The sequence below is a fragment of the Streptopelia decaocto genome (genome assembly GCF_964273445.1).
Source record: "Streptopelia decaocto genome assembly, chromosome: 5".
NCBI lineage: Eukaryota > Metazoa > Chordata > Aves > Columbiformes > Columbidae > Streptopelia > Streptopelia decaocto.
Window position 1 is genome coordinate 12,648,585 of NC_138659.1, and position 24,511 is coordinate 12,673,095.

At 41.9% G+C, this 24,511-nt stretch overlaps 1 protein-coding gene across 1 annotated transcript in view; it reads right to left on the minus strand.

The window, feature by feature from the left end:
- Window positions 1–24,511, minus strand: part of FGGY (FGGY carbohydrate kinase domain containing) — a 281,837-nt gene that overhangs the window by 200,688 nt on the left and 56,638 nt on the right. The window contains exon 2 of the mRNA XM_082052357.1: window positions 23,272–23,336. The gene's annotated coding sequence lies outside the window, so the exon portion shown is untranslated. The remainder of the gene's footprint in view (window positions 1–23,271; window positions 23,337–24,511) is intronic.

The following is a 24,511-nucleotide window of genomic DNA, read 5'->3' on the forward strand; positions in this document are numbered from 1 at the left end:
CAAAATGACAGCAAGACAGACTCTGTAAACTGGGGGAGAAGCCGTGAGCTCAGGGAAAACTGGGCATCTCAAAGATGCTGACCAAGACCCACAATACACCACAGAGCAGTGGGGAAACATGTGCAGGTTTCCTCATTTATTGTTTTGTCCAGGTCTGCTAACATTTTTCAACAAACCTAAAGGATCTCTTTTGAACAGGCCCCCTCCTGCTGAAAAAGGCTGTACCTCTGGGAAAGGATGTGCTTGAACAGGGGGAAATGAAAGGATTAAAACGGGCTTTGAGGCTGAGGTTCTGGTTTTGCAGAAGGGTAGTGTATGTGGCTGGCACTCATGAAAACCAGGGAAAATGCTGGTGTGGCTGCATAGCAAGGAGAATCTAGAAGAGAGATGGCCCTGAGTGATAGGGCCAATTACACGAGTCAAGGTGGGGTTGAACTAAGCAAGCTTCCCCGGGCAGTGAATCATAAGTGAGACAGAAGGGAATTGGAAATGATGAAAAAAATCACCATGGGCACCCAAGGTGGCAGGAGGCTACACAGCTCTGAAACCCCCAGTGTGTCTAACTGCAGCAGTAAGTACCCACACGACATTAGGAAGTTGGTGTTAGAACACTTCTGAAAACAAGAGCTGAGTCTTTCTGAAATTGTTTCCCCAGAACCGACCGTTTCTCCTGAGGAAGTCCTGGAAAACAAACAAGCCATCAGATTTGTAACACTCAAAACTGCATTTCTTCTCCTCCTCCTCCTCTGTCTGCTTTCCTTCCTCTATTTTTGCCTCTTCTGCTTTTGTATGTACAGTGATTTTGACATCAGAGGAGAACCTGGTTGCAACAGAGCAAAGCGTGACGAGCAGAGAAAGAGGAAAGAGGGAGGGCAGCACGCAGACGCCAACGAGCTTATCACGTATTCGGCACTTCTCGTCAGCCGTGACTGCACACTGCGCTCGTCATTTTGATGGGACTGACACAAAGAACTGTGTTCTTTCATTCTTGCTTCAGCTGAAGCTACACTGCAGTTCCAAAGGTTCAGAAATGCTCAGCGTGCATGTTTTAAATTACAGCTAATTCATTTTGATACGCCTTTTTCTTGGATCTGTAGACAAAATGACTGCAGCGGGGCTTGAAAAAAGTCCAAGGCAGGTTTCCCTGGGAGATGCACATCAAGCTATGCCTGAGTCTCTGGAGTGTTGCAATACAGCTTGTAGCAACCAGGAAGAAATCAGTTCTCCTTTCCATGGCAAGGGTTTGAAAAAAACCAAACCAATTTCTTGTATCTTAAGAAAAACAGCTTCAGCACATTGGTTAAGAGACTTCCTCTGCATTTTTGAGGACTGACCAACATGAGGACCACAGCTCCAAAAACATCAAGATTAAGCCTATTGTCCAAGTTGTTGTTATTATTATTATTATTATTATTATTATTATTATTATTATATTTCTATTAAGGTTTAAAGGTATCCTAGCACTAATTTGGCAGAGAGCTGCGGGGCGGGGGGATGGGGAGAGAAGAGTAATGAAATTACAGTCCTTTATTGTACAAATGGAACTTGAGACTTTTTTTAGGCTGTTATCTATCAGCCTGTCTGGCAAATGTCTGTCTGGTAATAATGTATCCATCTGCTGAAACAAGCCTAAATAATGCAACATTATATCAATAATTAATAGGCACATAGGTCAACAAGTTCAAGATTGTTAGAGGCAAATGAGATCTGAAGGAAATGGTTGGTTTCAGGCAGCTGCCAGGCTCCACATGGCAAGCGCAGATTTGCAAGCAAAATGAAGGCAAGAGGGTTTGCACCGAAATGCAAGAGCATAGCACACGGGGACACGGTTCTCCACACTTACATCTGCCTGGCCTTTGCTTACTCATGGAGAACAGGAACCTGCCAGGGTGGCACTTCCCAGGAAACAGAGGATTGCTCTGTTTGAGGAAGAGCGGCAGAACCTGCCCTTTGATTCATACCTGCACTGGAATGTCCAGAAATGCCACATTCACCACCAAAAGGAGGAGGCAGCTCTGGATGTTGCTGTTCCCACCATTGGATGTACACATGTGGCACGCAAGATCATTCTTTTTTCCTCTAAATAAAAGGGAGGCTTTCTCTCACCTACCTGTACCAGTCTGACAATGAGGTGCCAGAGATCAGCTGAGGCTTTCCCTGTAGTCAAACACACATGTTGAGGTGACAACTCACATCACCACAAGGAAAGGTCTCCAAGAGGGATGGGAGAAGCACCCTCTGAAGATGGAGACCAGACATCTACCTCGGACTAGATAGTTTTTAGATGGCTAAACATGGTCAAACAAACCAATCTCATGCAAAGTGTCAAAGTCTACCTCCTTGCCACAACTGAGTGGTCCAGGGAACACCAGTGAGCTCACATCTCTTGGGATGGCAGCAGCAGCACAAAAGGCCAGTTGATCTTCAAGCCTCCAGAGATGCACGCACAGCTCCAGAGAGCTCTGGCATACTGGGCAGAAACTGAAGTCAGCTCATAGAAGAAAAAAGCAATTAAGACATCCCATGCTCTTGGTTTGGGAATCTAACTTCTCTAAGCACATTTAATAGCCCCAGATGAAATGCAAACAAATTTGGTACTGCTGATTTTAGTACAAGCTGAGGATAACAGTAGCTGAGGTCACCTACTGAACAAGAAGTTCTTGAAGCAACTTGAAGTATTCGAAAATGTAAAGAGAAGAGAATCACATTTACCATTTGAAAATGAAATCAAAATCGGAGTAGACATCAAAATAGAAATGCAGAGAATGAGGTATTAAAATAATAACATCTGTCTTCTGAAAAGAGTGCAGAAAGTCACGGTACTTTGTTAATAGTAATTCCTCACCACCAGTCAAAGCAGGAGGGTGGGCTCCCATCTGATACATAAACTTCCTGACATGACCTGGGATCCAAGAACATAAACACAAGACTGAGGTTGCTATTTGTAAAACAAACAAACAAACAAACGAGGCAGACTGTGATTGTGAAGACTTCATCACCTGCAGTTGTGGTCAAGTATTGGCATACCATGTGTTCAAACTGATCTGTGCGTGCACACGTCCTACACAATGGGACCCTGTAGCAATAAGAATATTACTAAAATCTCAAAATATGCACAAGTATGGTATGTTGTGAACACATTCTCTTGGTGAAGCAACTACACTGTCTCTGTTAAGCTTGTCTTAATAATAGTAAATTAAATGCATAGGGAGAATAATTAGGTTTGGTTGGTTGGTAATTGTTTTTTGTTTGAGTTTTTTTTTGTTTCTTGTTTGTTTGTTTTTGTTAAACACACGTCTTGTATAAGAAAACACAGTAAACATCACAGCTACATTTTGAGAAAACCACAGCCTACTTACAACCAGGGCAGTAGAGAAGGGAAACTGAAAGTAGAAAAGATAACCAGAGGCTGCAAAGGCAATTCTAGTAAAAAGTCATTTTAAAAAGCATATGACCAAGACAGAAAAATCCCAAATTAATATTTACAGTAAACTTTGCTTTTAAAGTTGTGTGAGAAGTTAGTTACTGAAGATTCTGTCAAAGGGATTTTCTTCAGAGTGAAGTCCTAGAGTACATGAAGGCTGTTTTGTCCTCTAATCTGTTTCTAAATAGAAAACACTGATTCACTCAGGAATTCCAGCAAGCTCAGAAGAGAGACACCAACAACAAGCAAGGTCAATATATAAGCCATTTCTGAACTAAGATGAATTCATAATGGGAAAGTCATGCAGTTCCACAGTTCCCAGAGTCAAGGCTCTTGACAATGCATTATAAAGCTTTTCTATTTTCTTTGTTTAACAGAGCACATGGCTTTTGGGTCCAGGGGTGCAAAAGCACTGGAGGACTTGTGTGCATCACCTCAAATTCAAGAGACCCAAGCACATGGCAGGAGATTCTACAGAAATTAGTTCCTGAATGCCGGAGCCTCTTTTTTCTCTCCATCTCTCTGCCCAGATAACACTGTGCTGCTTTCTTGGGACCCGTCAAGGAATCCACTTGTAAAGGTTGAGTGGGGCTGTGTTTGGTCAGAGCACACAGCTGCTGAATTATGGAAATCTGCATTTAGCCTTACAACTGAAAGTTTTTACAACAAATACAATGTAATGTATTTCTGCAACTTGCCTAAAGACAGAGGCACGCATTGCCTAAGGAGGAAGGGCCCTGGAAAGTGCAAGCGGCCCTGTGTTGCTTGGCAGGACCAAGGAGCAGGAGCACAGCTCCCTGCTCCTGATAACGCCATGTCCATCCTCTCCCAGTGCCCTCCCAGCTCCCCTGGGAGCAAAACCGGCTGCTTATGGGCCCCATTTATCCATCTGAAACACTACAAATGATCCTGGACATGGCTAAAAAGCGAAATATACCTCTGAGGGCACCTGTGAGTGATTCCAAGATGCAAGACATTGAACAGCAAAAGGAAGGATCTGGCGCCTAGACTTAGGTGGAGTGTAAATTTTCCAAATTAAAGACACTGCAGTTCTACAGAACTGATGAGATGAGAGGACTCTTGGCAAGAGGTGCAGGATGTAATCTTAAAAAGAGCCTTAGGGATGTACACAACCAATTCACTTTCAATCTGTGTGGCTAATTCCTTTCTCCTTTGAACACCCAGCAGGTTATGTGGGATGTCATTAGGTTCCCTCCTTCTCTCTTAAGGGCAACATAGTGAAGGCCATTTTTTTTTCAATGTATAGAATTGGATTTTCAAGGTTCACTTCTGGAGCAAGAACAACCCCCTCATAGTTCAGAAGCAATTACTTTTAGCATTAAGACAGCTTTTCCTCAACTTGATTGTCCTGAAATCAGAAAGGACCTTCTATCAGTAAACACGGTTCTCACCATCTTCTGACTCTTGCACAGTTTGTACCAAGTTCCTCTGTTCTATAATGCAAAATACATTTCAGGAATTTAAACAAAGGAACTGGACTGCAAGGACTTCTCATAGGAGAACTCTGGAAGTCAGCAAATTCACATGGTTTGTTTTGTATGTACTTGGTCCCAAGTCCTTTCTTGCCCATATGGTAGGATGGATTATTCTTCTATTCATGTCTCACAGTCTTCTAATGGATTTAGGGCAGAGCTCTTAAAAATGTATAAGACAGACAGGCATCGCATGATTTTGCTATGGATATTTTATGAGCAAGTCTGGGTGCATGCTGTGTGCTTGAAACAAAAGACTGCACAATTGGCTACCAGGGCAGGATCTGTGTTATTATGTCTTGCATTCAAGGCTTCCAAGAAGTCTTGGGCAAGAAAAACAACACAAAACAAAGGCATGGGAGAGACACCATGATCCAGTAAATGGGTCAAGACAGCACGAATATTCTGCATTCATTGGTATTCAAAACTATAATTCAGTCATTTGTCAGAGAACTAATCCGATTTAGGAAGAAGCAGGCTGGTCCTTTCTTTTTTAATCGGCTGTTATTTGGGAGTTGTATTTGTCAGTTAATTGACTTGAACTACTACCTTGAAAAGATGATACTGGTACGTAGGGGTTTTTTACTTTTGCACCCGCAGCAGCCTTCATAAAATGTTTTGGTACCAAGAACTATTTCAGCCATTATTTATCAATGGAGTGAGTAATTTGCATCTGGAGCATAGACTTCCACTGCTACTGGACTTATTAAAGACTTTGGTTAACATTTTTCAAAGTATTTGGCTGACAAAGAAGATATCAGTGATGTTCAGGCATCTGAAGCTTTCAGACGTGTTTTCAAAGAAAAACGCCCAAGGGAATCTGCTTTCCTGAGGCAGCCAGAATGTGCTTAGTACTCGGTACCTTCCCATTTCCACTGTGATTCCTTTGCCTCATCTTTATTGTAAGATTGTACCCACCTAAGCCTACATGGTTACTAAATGCAGCAGGTTGGATGCAACTTCCAGCTCAGCAAGTCCTGAAAAGGGCTGAGTGCAAGACACTGGGAGGGTATCCCAGGAAGGAAAGCCACATTCATGGTTTCTTACCTTCTTTTCCCCAAGTATCTATGATGACTGGTCCCCTCAAAGGAGGACATGGATAGGGTGGCCCCTTCCCCTAATCCAGTACCAAATTTTCCTCTTTAATATTCCAGTCACTGTGATCTGCATGAGCGAGAGTGTGATGAATAAGGACATGACACCACATCCAGAGTTTGTTCCCTAGGAAGAGTTTCCACTATATGCAACTGTAAGAACCCAAATTCTCTATCAGCTTCAGCTGGAGCTTGCAGACATTGGCAGTTGGTGTTTTTCCTGTGTGTTGTAATCTCATTCATCACGGTGGGCTGCCACACAAGAAATAAAGAACTAAAGCTCCTGTGATGATCAACCTATTCCTTGAAAAAGATGAACACAGGATTGAGGACGGGATACATATTCACAATCCGCTGCTCAGCAGCCCTTCCAAATCTCCTTCCCTCACCACCATTGCAAATAGGGCAAATTCATACATTCTTTACCCTAATTATATTTTTTCACTAATAGATAATTATAAAGCAATACACCAACGTGGTGCATTACAACTGGAGAGCTAAATGAAGGAAACTGCAAAGCTAAGTAGGAGTAACAAATATTTAAATTCTAACTGCGAGCCCATGCATATACAGGCAGCCCCCCATCTGAAGCTAAAAATGTTGGTGTTTTTCTTGTTACCTTACTCAGAAATTAACTTTTAAATAATCAGTTCTGCCAAAGACATTATATTCAATTTTCTCTTTCAGTGCAGACCTATCACCAGGAAGGGCACAAAGCAGTTTTTACACACTACTTTTACATGTCACTATCTTATCTTTCCTATGGGGAGATTTGAGTCTCTTACAACATATTCAGTGGATCCACGGTTCATACAGCAACTCCATAATAATACTTAGAACATACACACTCTTTAGTAAACAACTTCTACTTGCTGTTTCTGGGAATGCTATTTCTGAAGATGCTTCATAGTGGAGAAATGTAAATACCTCTGAAGTGGTAGTTTCTATAGAGACTTGTTTTTCCAGAATTGTAGAATAAACAGCCTAACTTTCTACTTTGCTTTAAATATCCCAGAAACATGGAGCATCTTTCCAAAGTGGCAGATAATAATACTTTGCAACTCTACAGCCATTTATGTCTTTGAAGCTTGCAGTAAACAAGAACTACTTAAGCCTTTAGGAGTATCCTTAGATAATATAATTAGTCTCACTAAGAAGGGGAGGGAGGTAAAACATCAGGTAGAAGACTTTATACAGAGCAGGGTGTCACTGCCTAACAGCTTGATGTGCACTCATGGTTTTATTGCTGACTCTACGGTAATTCATCTTATCCCAAGCTCAGAAATCATGAGTTTCTCCCCCATCAAGACAAGGTCTCTCTCAAAGTAGCTGTAACACGAGAGCTGAACAAAACCCCAGAACAGATAGCAAAAGCAGCAGTATTTTTCAGAAGCTCCATTGGTTTTGACCAAGGGATGTGTGAGACGAGTTCACAGGTTCATCTCAGGGTTGGCTGTGCCCAACAGCTCTGGGGCCGGTTTATCTACAAGCCATCTGGTTTTCAGGAAACCAAACACCAGGAACCCATTTTCCCTGGCATTGGCACAGCCTGAAGAAGCTCCCACTAGGGTGGTCATGAGGAATTTCTGTCCTCCCCTCAGCTCATTGGAGAACACTGTGCCTGTCAGGATGGCTGATGGAGAAAGCTGAAACTCAGTTGGGCTGAGCAACCACTTCTGATTTTTTTGTTACAGCGCTTTTTTACAGGGAACAAACACAACAACATGTAAAATATGGCGTGAGTGCAGAGCTGCACTGCCCTTGAATGGTACACACCAGTAAAGAACCTGCAACAGAGATGTGTGTCCCCAGGCCTCTTCCCACTGCCCTGGGGCTGTTTCTCCTTCTCAGGCTGCTCTGGAGATCTGCCTGGGCATCACGCACTCCATCAGCCAAGGGGTTTTGGTGCCAGCTGCTCATGTGGCTCATTGTGCCACACATCCCCGTTACCACCATCCCCAGCCCCGTGCAGATGCTGCACATTAGTGCTGAGATCAGAGCTGTAGGAGTCTGCCCTCCTCCACACACCAGATGGCTCGCTCTTCTGCGGTTGTTTTCAGTGCTTACCTATCTGCTCCTCAACTTCTGAGAGTCATGTGAATTCTGGAAGGAAAAAAAGACCTCCCCAACAACTAACAGAAAAAAAAAAAAAATCAATAAGTTTCCTTTTCACAAGTTATCTCAAAACATAGAGAATATATTCAAGAAGCATCCTGGACCTTCTCAGAAAGGAGAGAAATCAAGAAATAGGGGCAGTCAGAGATGTGGAAAGCTCCTCAGTATCCAAAGAGTGTGGACAGCTTGGTCAGAGCTCCCTCTGCCCCAGTGACAGGAGACACTTCACACCAAGACCAGCTTGGGCAGCAGCCTGGGTTGCTTCCAGTTTCACTGCACAAGGAAGAGCAGGTATTTTCCTCTTTAACTTTCTCCCTCCTAAATGAGTTGTGTTTAAAAGATGGTAAATCTCTCTAAACTTATTGATGAGAATCTATCTGATTTCACTCTCGCGCTTTCAGGAATGGACGTGTTTTGATTTTATCTAAACAAAACAGCTTGCACATCTGCACTACCTTTGCAGTAAATAAACATGTAAATACATAAATAAATAGAAACTAGTGCAAGTGAGGCATTTTACAAATATGTGATATTTCCTCTCTGGACTTTTAAAATCCGGTACAGTCTTACCAGCTGCTGTGATTTATTCTGCAAGCTGAACAAGATCCAGCTCCTGGGGGTATATAATTATGTGTAAAATAAAAAATGCACAAACTTGATTGTATGAAGAAGTCTTAAAGTGCGACCCATCTGCATTCTCAAGATTTGCAAACAAAAAGGTAAATGGGGAGCACTCCGATTTTTTTAAAAAGCATTTTAGGAAGGTCTTGCAAAAGCCTATCTCAGATTTGTGGATGCTTGACATAGACAAGTCTGGTAATGCTTACATGCTAAAATAAAATAAATAAATAGGTCATTTTATCCCTTGGTTCGTGTCATGATAGCATTTGCACCAGTGGCCAGCACCCAGCCCTCCCTCTCTAGTAACGCTTACTTAGAATGATAAGCAGGTCAGGAGCAAATCCAAAACATGACGAGGTCAAAACTGCATCTTGTAATCAAGTTGTAGTGAAAGCAAACAATAGCGGGCAACGGTTCAGTTCACAGCACAAGAGATATGATGTAGTATCCATTAAAAAAAGATAGCTCTATAATGAAAACACCCTCAACCAACTACTTTCCCCTGATCTTTCCTGTTGCAGATCTCTTGCTTTGGGCATCTCAGCTTTACAGTCAGTGCAACCGGAGAGCATGCAGAAGGCTGATATGTGCCAGGTGTCACCAGTGGTTCCTGCTTCCTGCAATTAACTCAAGGGGTGTCCAGCAACTCATGGAGGTGACGGCTCTGCTAATGCCACTGCTGTGGCCTGCATGGACATGGCCAGAAGTGCAGCATCTCTTCCCGACAGAGACATCAGTTTAGGAATGAACCACTTAACTACATCCATATCCTTCCATTCTGCAGAACCCCATTCTCCCTATCAGTGATTTCATCTCCTCCCACTTCTCCCATCACCAGAAGCCCCATCTCCTATTCCCAGTGCTTTGTTCCCCATCTGATTTGAATTCCTCCCTTCTTACACGGGCAATGAATCATTCAGAGTAATGGCATTTTACAATCCCTCCAGAGAAGGCAGGCAGACCCAAACTCGAGTGGAAGAGCATATAAATTACAATGTTAGTGGGTGCCTTCAAGCCCAAGACCAGAAGATCCCAATCTTCCCCAGTGTATAAACAGTGCCTAAGGGCTGGGTGCTGCCTCCTGGACATACGTGTTGATGGCAAGTACCACTGCCAAAAATGGCGCCACGTCATATATATGAATACATAACATTTAATACTTCATCTTTATTTAGTATTTATCATTATTGTATCATATAATTACACGATACCATTAGCATATCATAGATCATAGAAGATCTAGAAAGAAGTCAGTTAGAAAGATTATCTAGAAGAAAAAAATGTGAAAATTGAAAAAGTGTGTTTCCATGCCCTTTTGACATTTGGGGGGACAGACTTCTTACCATGAAGTGCTTCTGTGTCATTAACAGTGCCCTTCCTATGAAGAACCACTGAACGTAACATTTTTCAACATGTGGTTTTTCAGCTACTGTCTTTTCTGATCAAAGTGGAGTTTAATTCTTGTCTCAGCCCTGCAGAGATTATCTGAACTTGTGCATCACTGACAAAAAACCCTTCCAGTTGCAGAGTGGTTAGAAACAGTGGTCATATAGTCTCGCTATAGCCCATGGCTCAGTGACGTTATCATTCTGAGTCACAATTTGATTCAAGGCAAGTATTTTTTTTTACTGATGGTAGTTCTGCAGTGTTCTTTATCACCTGAGCACATGAAACAGAATAGCTACACTATGAATTTGTCCAGAACTTGATGTGCTTAACAAATGTTTACGGACTTTATTCAGAACACCTGCATGTTTTGTTCCAGTTACTTGTGCAGCTCTTACATGTGACAAAGAGACTAATTTTTCAACAGAGGAGGGGGAAGGCAAGGGAACAGCTTATGGACTTTTAAACGCATCTTTTTCTGAGAGGAGAATATAATAATAGCAATATAAGGCTCTATACCAGTTATGTCTCAGTCACTTCTTTGAAACTTGTTTACCCTATAATTGAAGGATAATTTTTCTTATTGCCAGCTCCGTCAGCCCACACTGACATCAGAAAACCCAACCATGTTCTTTCTGGCTTGTGTTTCATCACCAGTGAAGTATTTTGAAAACTAAATTTTCCCCTGTGTGTATGAGTACAATCCCTAAAATTACAGCCTTGGTTATATTTGCACAATAGTCCATACACTGCAAAAACTCTATGGTGCATACGTACCTGTGTCCTGCTTTCTGCTGCAGCCATGAAGCTCCAGCTCTGCCACCACTGAAGGTGCTGAGATTGACAGCTCAACTGTGATTGACATTTGACATTCAGAGCTCCCCAGCGCATCTCCTGGAGTCAGCTCTCACTGAAATCTTCTAAGATTTCAGCAGATAGAAGCTCTGCCTGCCTGAAGTGAGCATTTTTTGCTCAGAGAAGGAAGGTGCATTACACATCTGCACTGACATCCAACTTCCATGGGTACTAATCTGTTCCAGCGACCTTTTATATGCTTCCTGCATGACCAGGATGAACGGGGACATAAAAAAGGAACTTTAGAGCTAAAACCTCAATCTCTAAAGAGCTACTAAAGATCAGTTTTCTCTACACACCCCAAACAGCGCATAATACAACAGCCCAAAAGAGCTCAGGCTGACATAAAAATCCTACAGTCTGTTACAGGACTGAGAAAAACTTTAGCAGACAGAAGGACGTCATGTTCCTTTTCAGAGGAGTCACCTCTTGCGTTGAAAAAACTCTTTCAAGCCAATGAAACTTCTGTTTTCCTTTGGTCATGCTTTTTCTGTGTCTGATCCCACCACAGTTCAGATTCCCATGGTGTAATTAAAGAGACCACAAATGACAGAGAAAACAAAATACGTGCAAGTGTTACATATAAAAGTACTGAGGGTAAAAATTGTTCTAAAAACTCCTTTTTGAACAAACTGACATTGCGGGCTTTTTCACTTGGATTTCAGACAGAGGCTAGCAAAATTTACAGTAACAAACATTTTAATTTTCACTCAAATCAGAGAGTGACTCAGCACTGCAAGGAAAAGCAAGACTAAATGTTGCAAAGTTTTGACAAACCCAGTTGAGAAATGATCAAGCAGGAGCCCGACTTGGAAGCAGACACAGAGTTTGCCTCTGAGGAAACCTTTGTCGATCATATTTTGAGGGGGTTTGTCACAGGGCATTCTCACTGAAGTCAAATCCCACACGTAGATTGAATCCAGTGCCAAACAATTCCCTTCTGGGTATAAAAGTGGTCGAAGAATTCCAGGAAGCCCTTTCTTGCCGAGGAAGCTAATTCAAAGGCCCCAAATGCATACCAAAAAAATAACTTTCCTTCCATGTTTCTCAATCACAGGCACCTCATTCTGGCTTCAGGGCGACTCTACCACTATTTTCAGACTTCTCATCTTTCACCCGTACCCACAAGACAGCTGGTCCTGATGAACTCCCCGGCCCAGCCTCTACTTGTCTCCGGCTAGGGATAATTTGTACTGCTTACAGATACTGATTCTTGAGTGCAACCCCTTAGATAACCTGCACACCCAGATAACCCCCAGTTCCCTTCCTGCATCTCTTGACAGATCTGTCAATTTGTCCAGCTTCTGGAGGAGACACTGTGAAACCAGGAATGGAGGGGTCAGATGAGGGTATCAGAGATAAGGAAGAGGGGGAAAAGGAAAAGGTTACGTGGGACCAGAGACCGGAGATGAATCGTAGTGTAAGATGCTCTGGGGCAAACTTGCAGCGTGGCCTGCAAATCTTCTACACCTTGTGTATAAAACGAACATGGATGTTTTTCTTCCTCTTGGTAACTCTTATGCAAATAGAGGCAAGGTCCAGTTATAAGAAGCTGCTTCTCCTCTGTCCAGGTTCACATCAAGTCTCGGCTTTACAGAGACCAAAATGTGAACACCCCATGGCTGGGAAGAAATGTTTGTTCCAGATCCAGGCTGGAAGAGACGAAGGCTGGCGGCCGGAGCAGCAGCTGGCATAACCTCAAATCTTCAGGAGAAGCCATCAAGGGACTGATCTCTTCCTCCGTGTATTGCAACACATCTGCTTGGGCTGGGGCTCCAGGCTGTTCCCTTACTGACAAACGTCAGCAAGCAGCGTGTGCTTCTGAACGCTTTGCATCTGGGTCCTACTCACGCTCACTCCAGCGGTTCCTGTTTCATATCCTGTTCTGATTGCTCTACATTTATCACGTAAACTAATTTTAAGTACACATGTAGGAAAAAAATAAAGTGGGTATGCATGAAGATTATAAAATATGATAATTTGTTAGGGGCTATTACAAAACTCAGTGTTAAAACTACACTCTCACTACACAAATACACATGGACACTATGCACTGTGAGTTGTATTTCAGATGAAAGTTAAGGCACAAAAATAAGTGTCCAGCAATCTTTCAACATGCACCTTCAGAGACCTCTCAGCTTTCAGAGTCCTTACAAACGTCACAAACCAAATGCTACAGCCAGCAGCTCTTATTCATCAAAACTTTGGAAACTTCGTGTTTCTTACTTGTGAGAAAGAAATGTTTTAATTGCTAATAAACAGGCCTTTCTGCATCTGAAGGCTACACTGCTGCAGGGACATTGCTCTGGCAAGGCAGACGACCGCAGCCCTTTTTGCCATCAGGGCTCCTGAAGGCCGTGCTGCCTGTGCCGCTGTTCCTGAGAGCAGAGATGAGATTACAGGCTTCTGTGAGGCGTCTTCAGCTCACAAAAGCAGAGACTCAACATGTAATTCTCTGCCAACAAGATTTTTCCTACCATCTACTCCTGTGCTGGGCACCAGTCCAGGGAAGCTAAAAAACCCTCCCCCATGACACCCACTACAGTATCTGTTTCCCAGTCGTTCTGATAAGTGTGCCTGTTATTCTGCTCTAATATTGTCCCAAACACAACAGTATGCCCCTAAGTTAAACAGCAAAGGAGGATAATTCAAACTAAACATTTCCCTGCAAGTAGTTTTCTAACAAAAGGGGTAAAAAGATATCCCAGCCCAAACCCAACACAGCATCTCAGCTACTGCCTTCAGTGCCACTCTAATGAGTGACCATGGCAGGTGATGGAGGGCTTTATTCAGCAATCAGACTTGAAATATTTCATGTAATAAAACACCAAGTGCAGGTTGTTTGGGTCTGGGTTTTATACTGTAGGTTACAAATGTTTTGACAAACTTATCTGACTTGCAATCAGTAAATAAGTTAAGTCTTAAGACACTTGATGTGGGAACATTATTTCCCAGATGGAAATACATTCCCATACCACCTCCAAATGGAGTGTCATTCTCCAGTGAGTAATTCAATATCCCTACTCCTATAGCCTACTCAAATTGTCTCTGAGATTACCTATATCCACTGAGCAAGAACTGCAATGCACAGTTACTGCTGTTTTTCAATAAGATCTGAGAACAGACCAAACTCTCCAAATTACTTGCTTAACGCTATAGTTTATTGTGCTGAGGCCGTGCTCCTCCGAGCAGTGCTTACACCTTCCCTCAGCTCTGAAGATGCGAGAAGCAGAGTATTCCCATTTAAAAGACTTTGGTATCTTCGTTGTCAAACAGCATTTCTTATTTAGAAGTTAGGCTTTAAGGATTCATGTGCATTTCCTCTCGGTCCCTCCAAGAAAACACAAAGCTCTTTTTCTTCCAGCTCTGAATATAAGACGTGCCCTAAAAAAATCTCCTGCATGGTTTAAATACCAACATAAGGATTCTCACAGGTGAGGGAGAGAAAAAGGGGGGTGTATACCACATGAAAAAAAAGGATTCCTCCTGCAGCATCAGTTCTCCTTCGAAACTCAGAGGAGACAGTTTTGTGTACACAACACCACTGTCTCTGTTACAGACTTCTTTAAAGTCTGAAGAAAGGGATGTTGCAAAAGGGAACTCCTACAGTGTGTAGCTCGTTTACTCTGCCTTTAGGTCAACCCAGACGGAGGAGACAGGGCTCTCCCAGCTCGCTTCACCTTCACATCTCCCCTGCTGGGAAGGGTTCCATGCTGTCACAGGGAAGATGTTCAAGGGTGCTGCATTCTTGAAGTATAAACGTGCTCTTACGTCACTACAGGCACAGCAGATCCAAGGGGATCACAAAGAAGGTTATTTGTGCCTATTTATAGAACCTCATAAGTCAAACAGGTTGAAAGGTGAATAGGCAAATAAATGCAGCTGAGGCACCAAATAATACAGTTTTCTCAGGCACCAAAAATGCCCTGCTCTTTTCAATCTTCATTTCTGGCTTTCTTTCTAACTCCTTAAAGAAATCTTGAATGGTGCTTACATTTATACATATATTAAACAGTTTCTAATATACTATAAGGAACAGTTCCCTGAACATGGCCTGAAGGCTTCAAATTTATTTAGACAGGAAAGCACATACCTTTTAAAAAATAAATTATATGACTACAGAATCAGATATCATTAATAGAGTGCGTCCTCATTCTCCAAGGGGGGAAGAAAGAGAGAGATTATCATGGTGAAATATCAGCCACGGATTAGATAGAAAATGAAAGAAAAAGATTAAAATGTGGATTGTAGCTCTTGTTCAGATACACATCTTTAGTGGAGTAAATTTCACCTAATATGTCATTTTTGCTCTATTAACCAACCACTAATCTCTGGTAACGGTGTTCCAAGTCACCAACAGAGTGGAAATCCATGGAAAACAAAGGCAGCGCGCAGATGCTGGATACCTGGGTTTGCGATGCTGTTGACACAGCAGAGGCTCGGTGTCCTCTTCTCCAGCCACATTTCCCGCTTCTATAAACATGCTCTGCTTGAAAAGGGGCTACTATGGGCACACATGTGTACTTTATAGCTAGTTTTGTGCCAACATAAATCAAGCCCAAATGCCATCTCAGTGACATAATGTAAGACTTATGCTTAAGGGAGTCTACATACATAAGTAAGTGGGTTCCAAAGTAATTAATTTGAGGAGTCCACTTACATTTCAATCTCACAACCAGACAGGCTGCCTCGTGGTTCCCTCGGCTTTTTAGTGTCAGACTCCCCAAATTTCACTCTTCCATTTCCTTCACTTCCTCACCTTTCAGGGTCAGAGCTTAACACCACAGAGGGAAATGAAACAGAGAAAAACAAAACAAAACAAGCTGCGAAGCAGATTAAAGCCACATTTTGACATTCTGAGGCACATGGTTCCTTTTTCAGCTACAGGTATGAAGTAGAAATACTTTTGTGTCCACAACTCACACTACAAACATGGTCTAAAAAAAAAAAAAGAAAAATTGACGTTTTCTAAATGCATTCTCACTCAAAAAATGTCATTGCTTTTTAAATGTATTCTGTGTTCATATCAGCTGACTTCTCAATTGCTTCTTTTTGCTTTGGTCTGGGAAGCAGACAGAAACCTTCTTACACTTCCCTCAACTCTTGGTGCTCCAAATGCACCATCTCTGGGGAGAAGGTGTTTGCAGATCAAGCCACAGAAAAGTGTGATTCTGCTTGTTAGAGAGGATGGACTGGCCAACTCCACTCTGTCCACCCAGTGTCTTCTCCTGAGTGGGACCAAGACAATTCCCATCAGCCTGTGGCTCTTGCAGAGTTCCTGCTCTGACTGCGCCGTTAAGCAACAGCTCGCACACCAGTCTGCTCAGAGAAACGAACCTGCTAAAGTCAGGCTCCAATTCCTTTCTCCGAAAAATCAGAAAATTAGCTCTTACTACCTTCTGTGGAGGTTGGATCAAACATAAGTGAAGAGACAAGTCATGGGACAAAATGGCCCATCCAGATTCAAGAGGAGAGATGTTTTATGGGAGGTAATTAGCTTTTGCTTACCCACTTCATACACGCTGCCCTGAGTCAGTGGGCATGAGGCCATTTAGCAAATCATGGGATCAACCTTAAACCAAAGATTCCCATGTTTCACAGCAGCGAAGCTGTTTCACACAGCCAGCACAAAGGTTATGAGCTTGGTCCCATGTTTCTCCCTATAAGATGCTCACACCTCATGAGGAGGTCAGAGGGATTATGGCGTAGTTTTGCAGATCCCAGTCTATTCTTAAACTGGGGTGTTTCCAGATGTGTTTACGCAATACTAGCGCAGAACCTGTTTCTATCAGACAGACTGCTTCAGTCTTCATGCTTTTTGAAGAAGAGAGGGTAGTGATAATATGGACATTTCCAATGAGATCTCTGGTGCATTTTAAATGTTCAACCTCACTTTTGGAAAGGATTTCAGCTTTGTTTCTGATTTGGTCTGACGAATGTGCAGCAAGTGCCATGGCTGCCTCAGTACTTAATTCATTTCTCCAGTAGTCATTGTTCTTGCATGGTCGATATAGAATGAACGAACATGGGAAGCCAGTAAGAGAGGTCAGACTTCATGGACCTTGTGAGAAAGGACTTCATGGACATGGTGAGAAAGGCCCAGAAAAAGAATACAAAAGCTAGTAACAGAGTATTAGAAAGCATGGCAATGACTAACCTTTCACGATGAATAAGTGTTTATACAGCTAAACTTTTACTAAACTACTAACCAAGTAGAAAGGAAAGATCATCGCTTCCAAGTGAATTAAAATATCTCTTCTTCTTTCTCACTTTAGGACCTAGAAAAAGAAGTTACGTAAAATGATGCCATGGTTTTGAAAACCCTAATGCAATTTGTTGAACACCAGGGACTATTTCTATAACAGCATAAATAGACATACAACACTTGGATGATTTTGAAGATCTGGGGCAGGAACCAGATTTTTCTTTTTTCTTGTTACACTTGGAATTCTTCAGCTGTGCTTGCCTTGTGTGTGAAGAGATGTAAACAGAGGGGGAAAAATACGACTAAAGGATTCAACAAAATTAAAAAGTCCATGTGTACACTTCTATGGAAAAAAATAAAATATGCAGAGTTACATTTCTTATAAGAATCTCCTTTATTTTAGAGGAGAAAATGTAAAGATTGTATGGTTTTAATGTTTATGTAAAGAAAATGAACAAGTAGTATAATTGAACGAAGCCATTAAGTAAGACCAAATACAAATTCCCAGATACAATTTAACTTAATTCATGCTCATATATGACCCTCTTCCTCATGTCAGAAGACAATTCAGTCTTCAGAACGATCACAGTAAATGTTTGGAATTTTAAAGGGCAGACTGTAGTTCAGAGGTGAAACAAAAGTAGATTTGGAATAAGTCATCCCAAACTTAGAGCCAAACTTTTCTTCTCCTGCAAAGCAAATGGACGATTCTTCCAAACCAGAGAAGAAAGAGTCCTGAAAGAAAACGCACTTGCAGTAATCAGCCACATTTAACACAGTAACAAATGAGGTGAGAGTGGAGGACTTAAAATGAATGTGCAAGTAGGAAAGAAATGCAGCACAGACTTGAGGCCTGTTTAATTTTTTTGAGTTTTTAGGAAAATAAATGTCTTCTATCACTTCCCCTCTCTTGCTTTCATGATAATTTTGCAAATTCCAAATTTTTACCAGCTAAAAAGAGAACACCACTCTACTTCGCACGTGATGGCAGGATAGTCTGCTGGGCCAGATTAGGGATCTCTCTGGTCCTTCTGGTATCTGTGGTTGTAAACACTACCAAAAGTTTAACAAAAGAGTAAAAGGAAGTTTGCAACAGGCAGCTATGGACAAATTTGCCCACAAGAAGTTTCTTTCTTCTCCCTAAACATCAAAGCCTCATTTGCAGACTGAAGTAATTTCTGCACTTTACACAAGTCTTAATTATTTTCAGTCCTTGCTGTAGTGACTGCAAGTGTCCTGAAAAACTGCATAAAAGCACCTTTTTCAGGGTTCTCCTGAATTCTTCCTGGTGATATTCTGTGCCAATTAACTTGTTTTAAGATCCAAATATCTTCAAAGATGCCTTAATCAACAGCACATTCTGGCCTCATCATCAAGCTCCTGAAATTTGTGCACATTAAGTCCAGACAAGTTGCCTGAAAATGCAGACAGGTGCCCACAGGAGGGGCAAAAATACCAGAATTTCCCAGCTGGCGGGTAAGGACGTGGCCCAGCTCCCTGCCCAACATCTCCTGAATGAGTGGTTTTAAAGTTAGGTGAAGAGGTGGGACAAGTCTTGAGAGAATGTAGAAGAACATGGGGGAGAAACCCAGAGAGAGGTCCTTAGGTCAGTATAATCAGTGAAGGATCATGCAATAAGATGGGAATGAAATCATGGCTTGAGCAATGGTTTTGTGCCACCAATAAAGTCTGGTGAGGAGAAGTCATTGAAAGGGTCGGCTCAGCCTGGGTTTTTCATATTTAGGAGCAGAGACAGCTAAAGAGCTGAGGGGAAATGATTTATGAGGACAGAGCTTAAGGCTTATTGCCAGGTGAAACAACAAGTAAGGGCAGACAAAACAGCCTACGAATACCCATAGGAGTAAATGTCAGAGTGCGAGGAATTGTTTTGAACAGCATAATAAGTTTCCTAAGACTAGAGGTGCAGTGGCTTGTGATACACTTGCCCAAACAGCTGGAGTTCTGTTGGTCATGACTAGTCTGGGCAAAGCACGAGTAAATGAATGGCAAGGAACAATTCTGTGTTGCTGGACAGGTGAAAGCGATTATTCAAATCTGCCCCATGTTCAGATGAGCTCCACCTCTCCAGCACTGCAGAAGCTATCTGCAAGGTTCAGCAAGGTACAGGAGTTCCGGACAGCATTCTGGAGACGTACTGCAACTGCTTGGCTCATTCTGACTTTTTGTGATAGCAGCAATAACCTTATTTCAACAAGCCAGTTTCAGGTTGATTGTACAAATGAAGAAGTCACATAGCTGCTGTTGCAAAGGAATAAGCACACAACATCACTCATAGCTAGAAAGACTATCCACCACAGCAGTTTCACTACAATTAACATCAAATTTATCCTGCCCAGAGGATGAGTGTTAAAATTGCACCCTATCTCATGTCCCCTTAAGCCTCTGAAAGAGCTCTTAAAAGGACTTGACCTCTGCTCTGTGCCGAGTACCTGCACAGGGGTGAGATCCAGCCCAAGGTCATGTTTGAGGGAGGTAAAGAATTCAGTGGGAGGCATGGGGGATGTGCCTGATTATGGGGGAAAAGAGCTGCTGGGCTATGCTGAGCAGGAATGCAAGGGAAAGGGAAGGAATGCAAAGGAAAAAGCAAACAAAGAAAAAGGACCTTTGAATTTTGTTTCACAGCATGTCATTGCAACTGTGACAGGGCCAGAACAAGAGGCTACAACTAGCAATTTTGGAAGGGAGAATGGGATTGCTTCTGAATCCCTCAGGTTGTAAAATTATCACCTAATTAAAACAATACAAAAGGGCTGAGATAAGAGCTGCCACATAGTCTTGAATTTTGGTAAGGGGGAGGGCAAAGGGAAACGAAACCAAAAGCACATGCACAGGCACAGGAAACAAATGTAGCCCTGAGATACCCTCATCTCCCTCTTTTCTGGCAGATGTCTCCTCCGTCCCTGTGGATTCATTCATGCACTAAAGAGGATAAAGCAAACAGTTTCCTTACTTCTTCCTGCCACGACCAAGACACCCGATCACTAATGCAGAGCATTGCTTAACTCAGGGGCAGCAGGAACCTAATTCTTGCTTTGTTCCAGCTCTTAAAAGCCAATCCAAACGCTGGTGTGCAGTGACAAGAAGGAAGAGACTAACTGTTCCTTGGCTCCCACATGGAGGAAGAAAGTCAATTCCCTGTGAATACCCCAAAAACTATACAATGCATATTTTACTTTTCAGAATGCACAAGTGAGAGGCAGGAAAAAAAAAAAAAAAAAAAAGAAAAAAGAAAAAAAGAGGAGCCACACATGACTCCTATGGTGAGGAGGGGACTGAAAGAAACCCAGGAAAGCTGGGAGTGAATTGTTTTGGTTGAGCATCAGTGGGTGGGTCAGTTGATGGTTATGTGGTTTCAACACATTGCTAAAGTGTCACAAAGAGGAGATGGGTTTCAGAACCACCTAAAAGCAAGCCACGAGCTGTCTTCTGTCCTAAGGCCAGGAAAGAGCTGACCATCCTAGGGGAAATTCCACTCAATATCATGACAACAGTGTCAAGCATTTTGGAGGTTTTGGAGTTGATCAAAGAGAAACACAGGTAACAAAACAAAACAACAAAAAAAAAAAGCTGAGGAACTCTTTTTGTCAAAGGTTTACAAGTGGCAGGAAAAAAGTATTGAGGAAGCAAGGCCTTGTAATTACATCTTCAACCTGAGATTCAGGTTATTCTCACCTTAGCTTAATGCCTAAAACACATTCACAACAGGAGGTGCCTTATAAATTTGTAAACACTGTGTTGCTTAAAGGTGTACGATATGATGCAAAATTTCGCAACCCATGGCAGGCTGTCAGGAGGCTACAGTGGGAACAGCTGCCTGACTGTGCAGTAGCATCGTTCCTGTGGTAAATATACGCAATAAAATTCAGGTAGCATCATGGTATACGAACTTGTGCCAGGGAGAGACTTTGAGTCTATTGTGTCTGTTTCTGTGTTGAGAAAGGAGAAGTGTTTTTCATCTTACAGACTTGTTTGGGGCTTTTCCTCCTCAAGACTTTTTAGAAAAAACTTGAGTTTGAAGTTAAACCAATTACCTGAACAGAGCCATATACACTGTAAACTAAACTTTGACTGTCCCAAAGGAGCATTTTCTGTCAAACAATAATTTCCAATGAGCAAGACACCTCCTGCCCTTTGCTTTTGTTTCATTAGTTTCATGCTGTGTCACAAAACATCACACTAAAAACCGAGGTAGGACACAAAAAGAAGAAAAGGATCCTTACTGTGAATCTTTACTTTCGTCTGGAATCCTTTTCTGGATGTTTATGGCATCCCATAAAGTTGCTGAAACATGCCTGCTGTATTTTTAATTGTCATTTTAAATGCCAAAACCCAGAAGTCTTGCTTATATTGTATGCGAACACAGCGTCTGCTTATGTTCAAACCCTCAGGCACTTTAAATAACTCTACTGTACACAGAGAACGTTGTTCATTTTGTTTTTACAATTTTTGCCTGTGTAGAAGGAGCTCTAATGTCTTGAGAACATAAATGTATGTTCATAACCAAGGAGCAAGATCACAGCTGGAATCTTACCTGAGTCTTGGATCATATTTCAGCAGTGGCACGAAGCGAAAAAGCAGCTTATTTCTCTGTTTAATTTACAAGAGCTACAACTGGAACAGCACATACTAGACTTACTGACGTAACGCCCAGGTGAGTGCGTGTTACAGGTCCAGCTCTGTGCCTGATCCACAGGGAATATCAGACTCTTTCAGCCAGACTTAAGAGCCGTTACCACTGGAGCTCTGGAGGAACCTGGTCCGAACCCTGGTGTGTTAGTAAAAAGTGGCAGCTGCCATAACAGACTTCTCTGTAGGCTACAAACCTGGGGCATAAAATGAGGGTCATTTTATTGATTCAAGTGAGTTTCGTACCAAGCCTCCATTGTTCTGTCTCAAAGAATAAACCATTACAGAGAATTCATAAGTGAATTTGCTTTTTTTGTTTTTTTTTTTTAAGGATTAAACAGGAGCAGACTGCAATTTCCTTTAAATGCATATATTATTCATCACTATTCACTAAGTTTTATGATGGACTTAAAACAACAGCATATATATCTTTATACTCAATGCCATTCTGCTCCCTACCTGTGTTCTGAAACTCACATTTTATGTTTAGATGTGATCGACCATGAAAGTCACAGGGTAATAAGTGTTCCCTGAGTAAAGACACAGACAAGTATCTGGCCAATGTTCATTTTTCACCTCAGTTTGCTGTAAATAATCTTATACGCAATTTTGCCGCTTCCTTTCTGTAGGAATCTCAGCAAGCAGGTTAGCATACTGTGGTTGCAGAAAGCTGACACACAATATTTATGAACAGAGAGGAAGTAAATTAATTTCAGGGTTTGATTCAACATTGGAGAAAGGCTTTTTTGCAGTATTTATTTACCCACCGTAATAACAGAAGGTACAGTCCTCTAGTCCAGCCAGATTACCAGACAAGGAAAATTCTGCTGTGTTAGGACTACAGACGAGGGGTCAAAGAAAGAGACACTTTATTTCTCAGTGTGCAGCCCATATGGCCAGCCCTGTAAGAGCTGTTATTATTTGTACCATGCATAGCAGAAGAATAGGTGGAGAAATGAAGCCACGCACATAAGGTAACACCCTTTTTTTAAGCAACCACCATTTTTTGCAATGACACACACGTACAAGGGTCATTTGGGGTTTTCCTTCCCTTAAAGTCAGGGTTTCCTGAGAGGAAGAAGAGCTGAAATACAGGAACGAGTGGATTCACACCATTTCCAGTGGCGTAGCAGATCTTTCTCACTGACACAGGTATAGGAACTAGGTCTGAGTTTCCAAACTTCCTGACATTCTCCCTTTGAAAGATGGGGAGATGGGAAAGGAGATGGGTGGAGAAGGCGAAGAGGTGGTTCTGTCCCTATAAAGGCCTTGCAAATACAATAAAACTAACTGCTCCCATGTTTAAATCTACAATAGAAAGCAGGTTGCAATACAAGTGGGAAATGCTAGGAAATGTTTCAACTAATAAAATGTGTTGGGCTAGCACCAAAACTCTGCTTTAAAAGCTGTTTATAATGAATGACTACTTACAGTATCATTGCAAGGTCATTAGAGGACTCGGAGATTGAACAGCACCTGGTTCATCTGGTTGAGGCCTGGAAAACACAGAGCCACATATCAGTAAACGACACCAGCAATCAATGTATTTTTTATGAGGGCTGTTGAAACAGGAGGAAATGTTCAAAACCAGCCTGCTGGGCCACTCTGTGACCTAATCCTGGCCAGAGAGAAGAAAATCTGCTGTTCACTAGTCCACCCCGATAAAGCAGAAAATCTTCACTTCACTAGATAAGAACATCAGTTTGTTTAGGTTGTATTACACATCACTTTTAAGCCTCTAAAAGGGTTAATGGAACCTTGGAGATACTAAATACATTATGCAGCTGTGTAGGTGCTAGGAAGGTGGATATAGGCTGTTTTTTACAAACATAACCTATGCAGAGTGAGTCATAATTTGTACTTTGCGTCATTCAATAAATGGGTCTTTTGAAAGTCATCCCGCTGTGAAGGGGCTGCTCGCTCTCCAAAAGCAAGAACCCGGCTCTCCTCCCCACAGGCTGCCAAGGTGGAGGATCAGAAAAGCTTCTCTCCCTGGGTTACAATGTGATTACAATAATAGAATCCAAACAACTACGTGTTTGTGGGTTTGCTCTTAAAAGGTCATAAGGTTTTGACTGAAATAAACGTTTTTATATCATGAAAGATACATTTTTATTCATAAATGTGCATTATTCTCATTGCTACTTCTGCTGTGCCTTGTAAGATTTTTTTCCTGACTCAATTATGCCTCACATCAGCTTTTTAATTAATAGCTTCATTAAGAAAACCTTGAAATTTTAGATAAATAACATTTGCTTTTGTGCATTTCAACCATCAGCTTCTGTGGGAAGGAAATTTTTCTATATTGTAGTCAACCAGGGGAAAGAAAAGCAAGAAGAGAGGAGGTCTACATGTTCACAGGGATCTCAGCACTGAGACAGAATAATCATCTTTTGTTGAATACGAAAATAACAAAACACAAAGTAAACAATAACCTTTTGTTTTGCACAAGAAAGGCAGGGCTTTAATAGTCCTTAAATGAGAAAGAAAATTTCCATCTAAATGGAACCATGGAGTAGGTAGACAGGATACAACATTTTGGAATTCAGTGATTAAATTTAATACTGTGCCAAACTGTGATTAGTTGATGAAGGGCATTCATAAACAGACCAGAAACAAGGGAAGTGTGGCTCCAGTAGAGCATTGCGCCTCCAGTGCAGCTTGGTGTTGG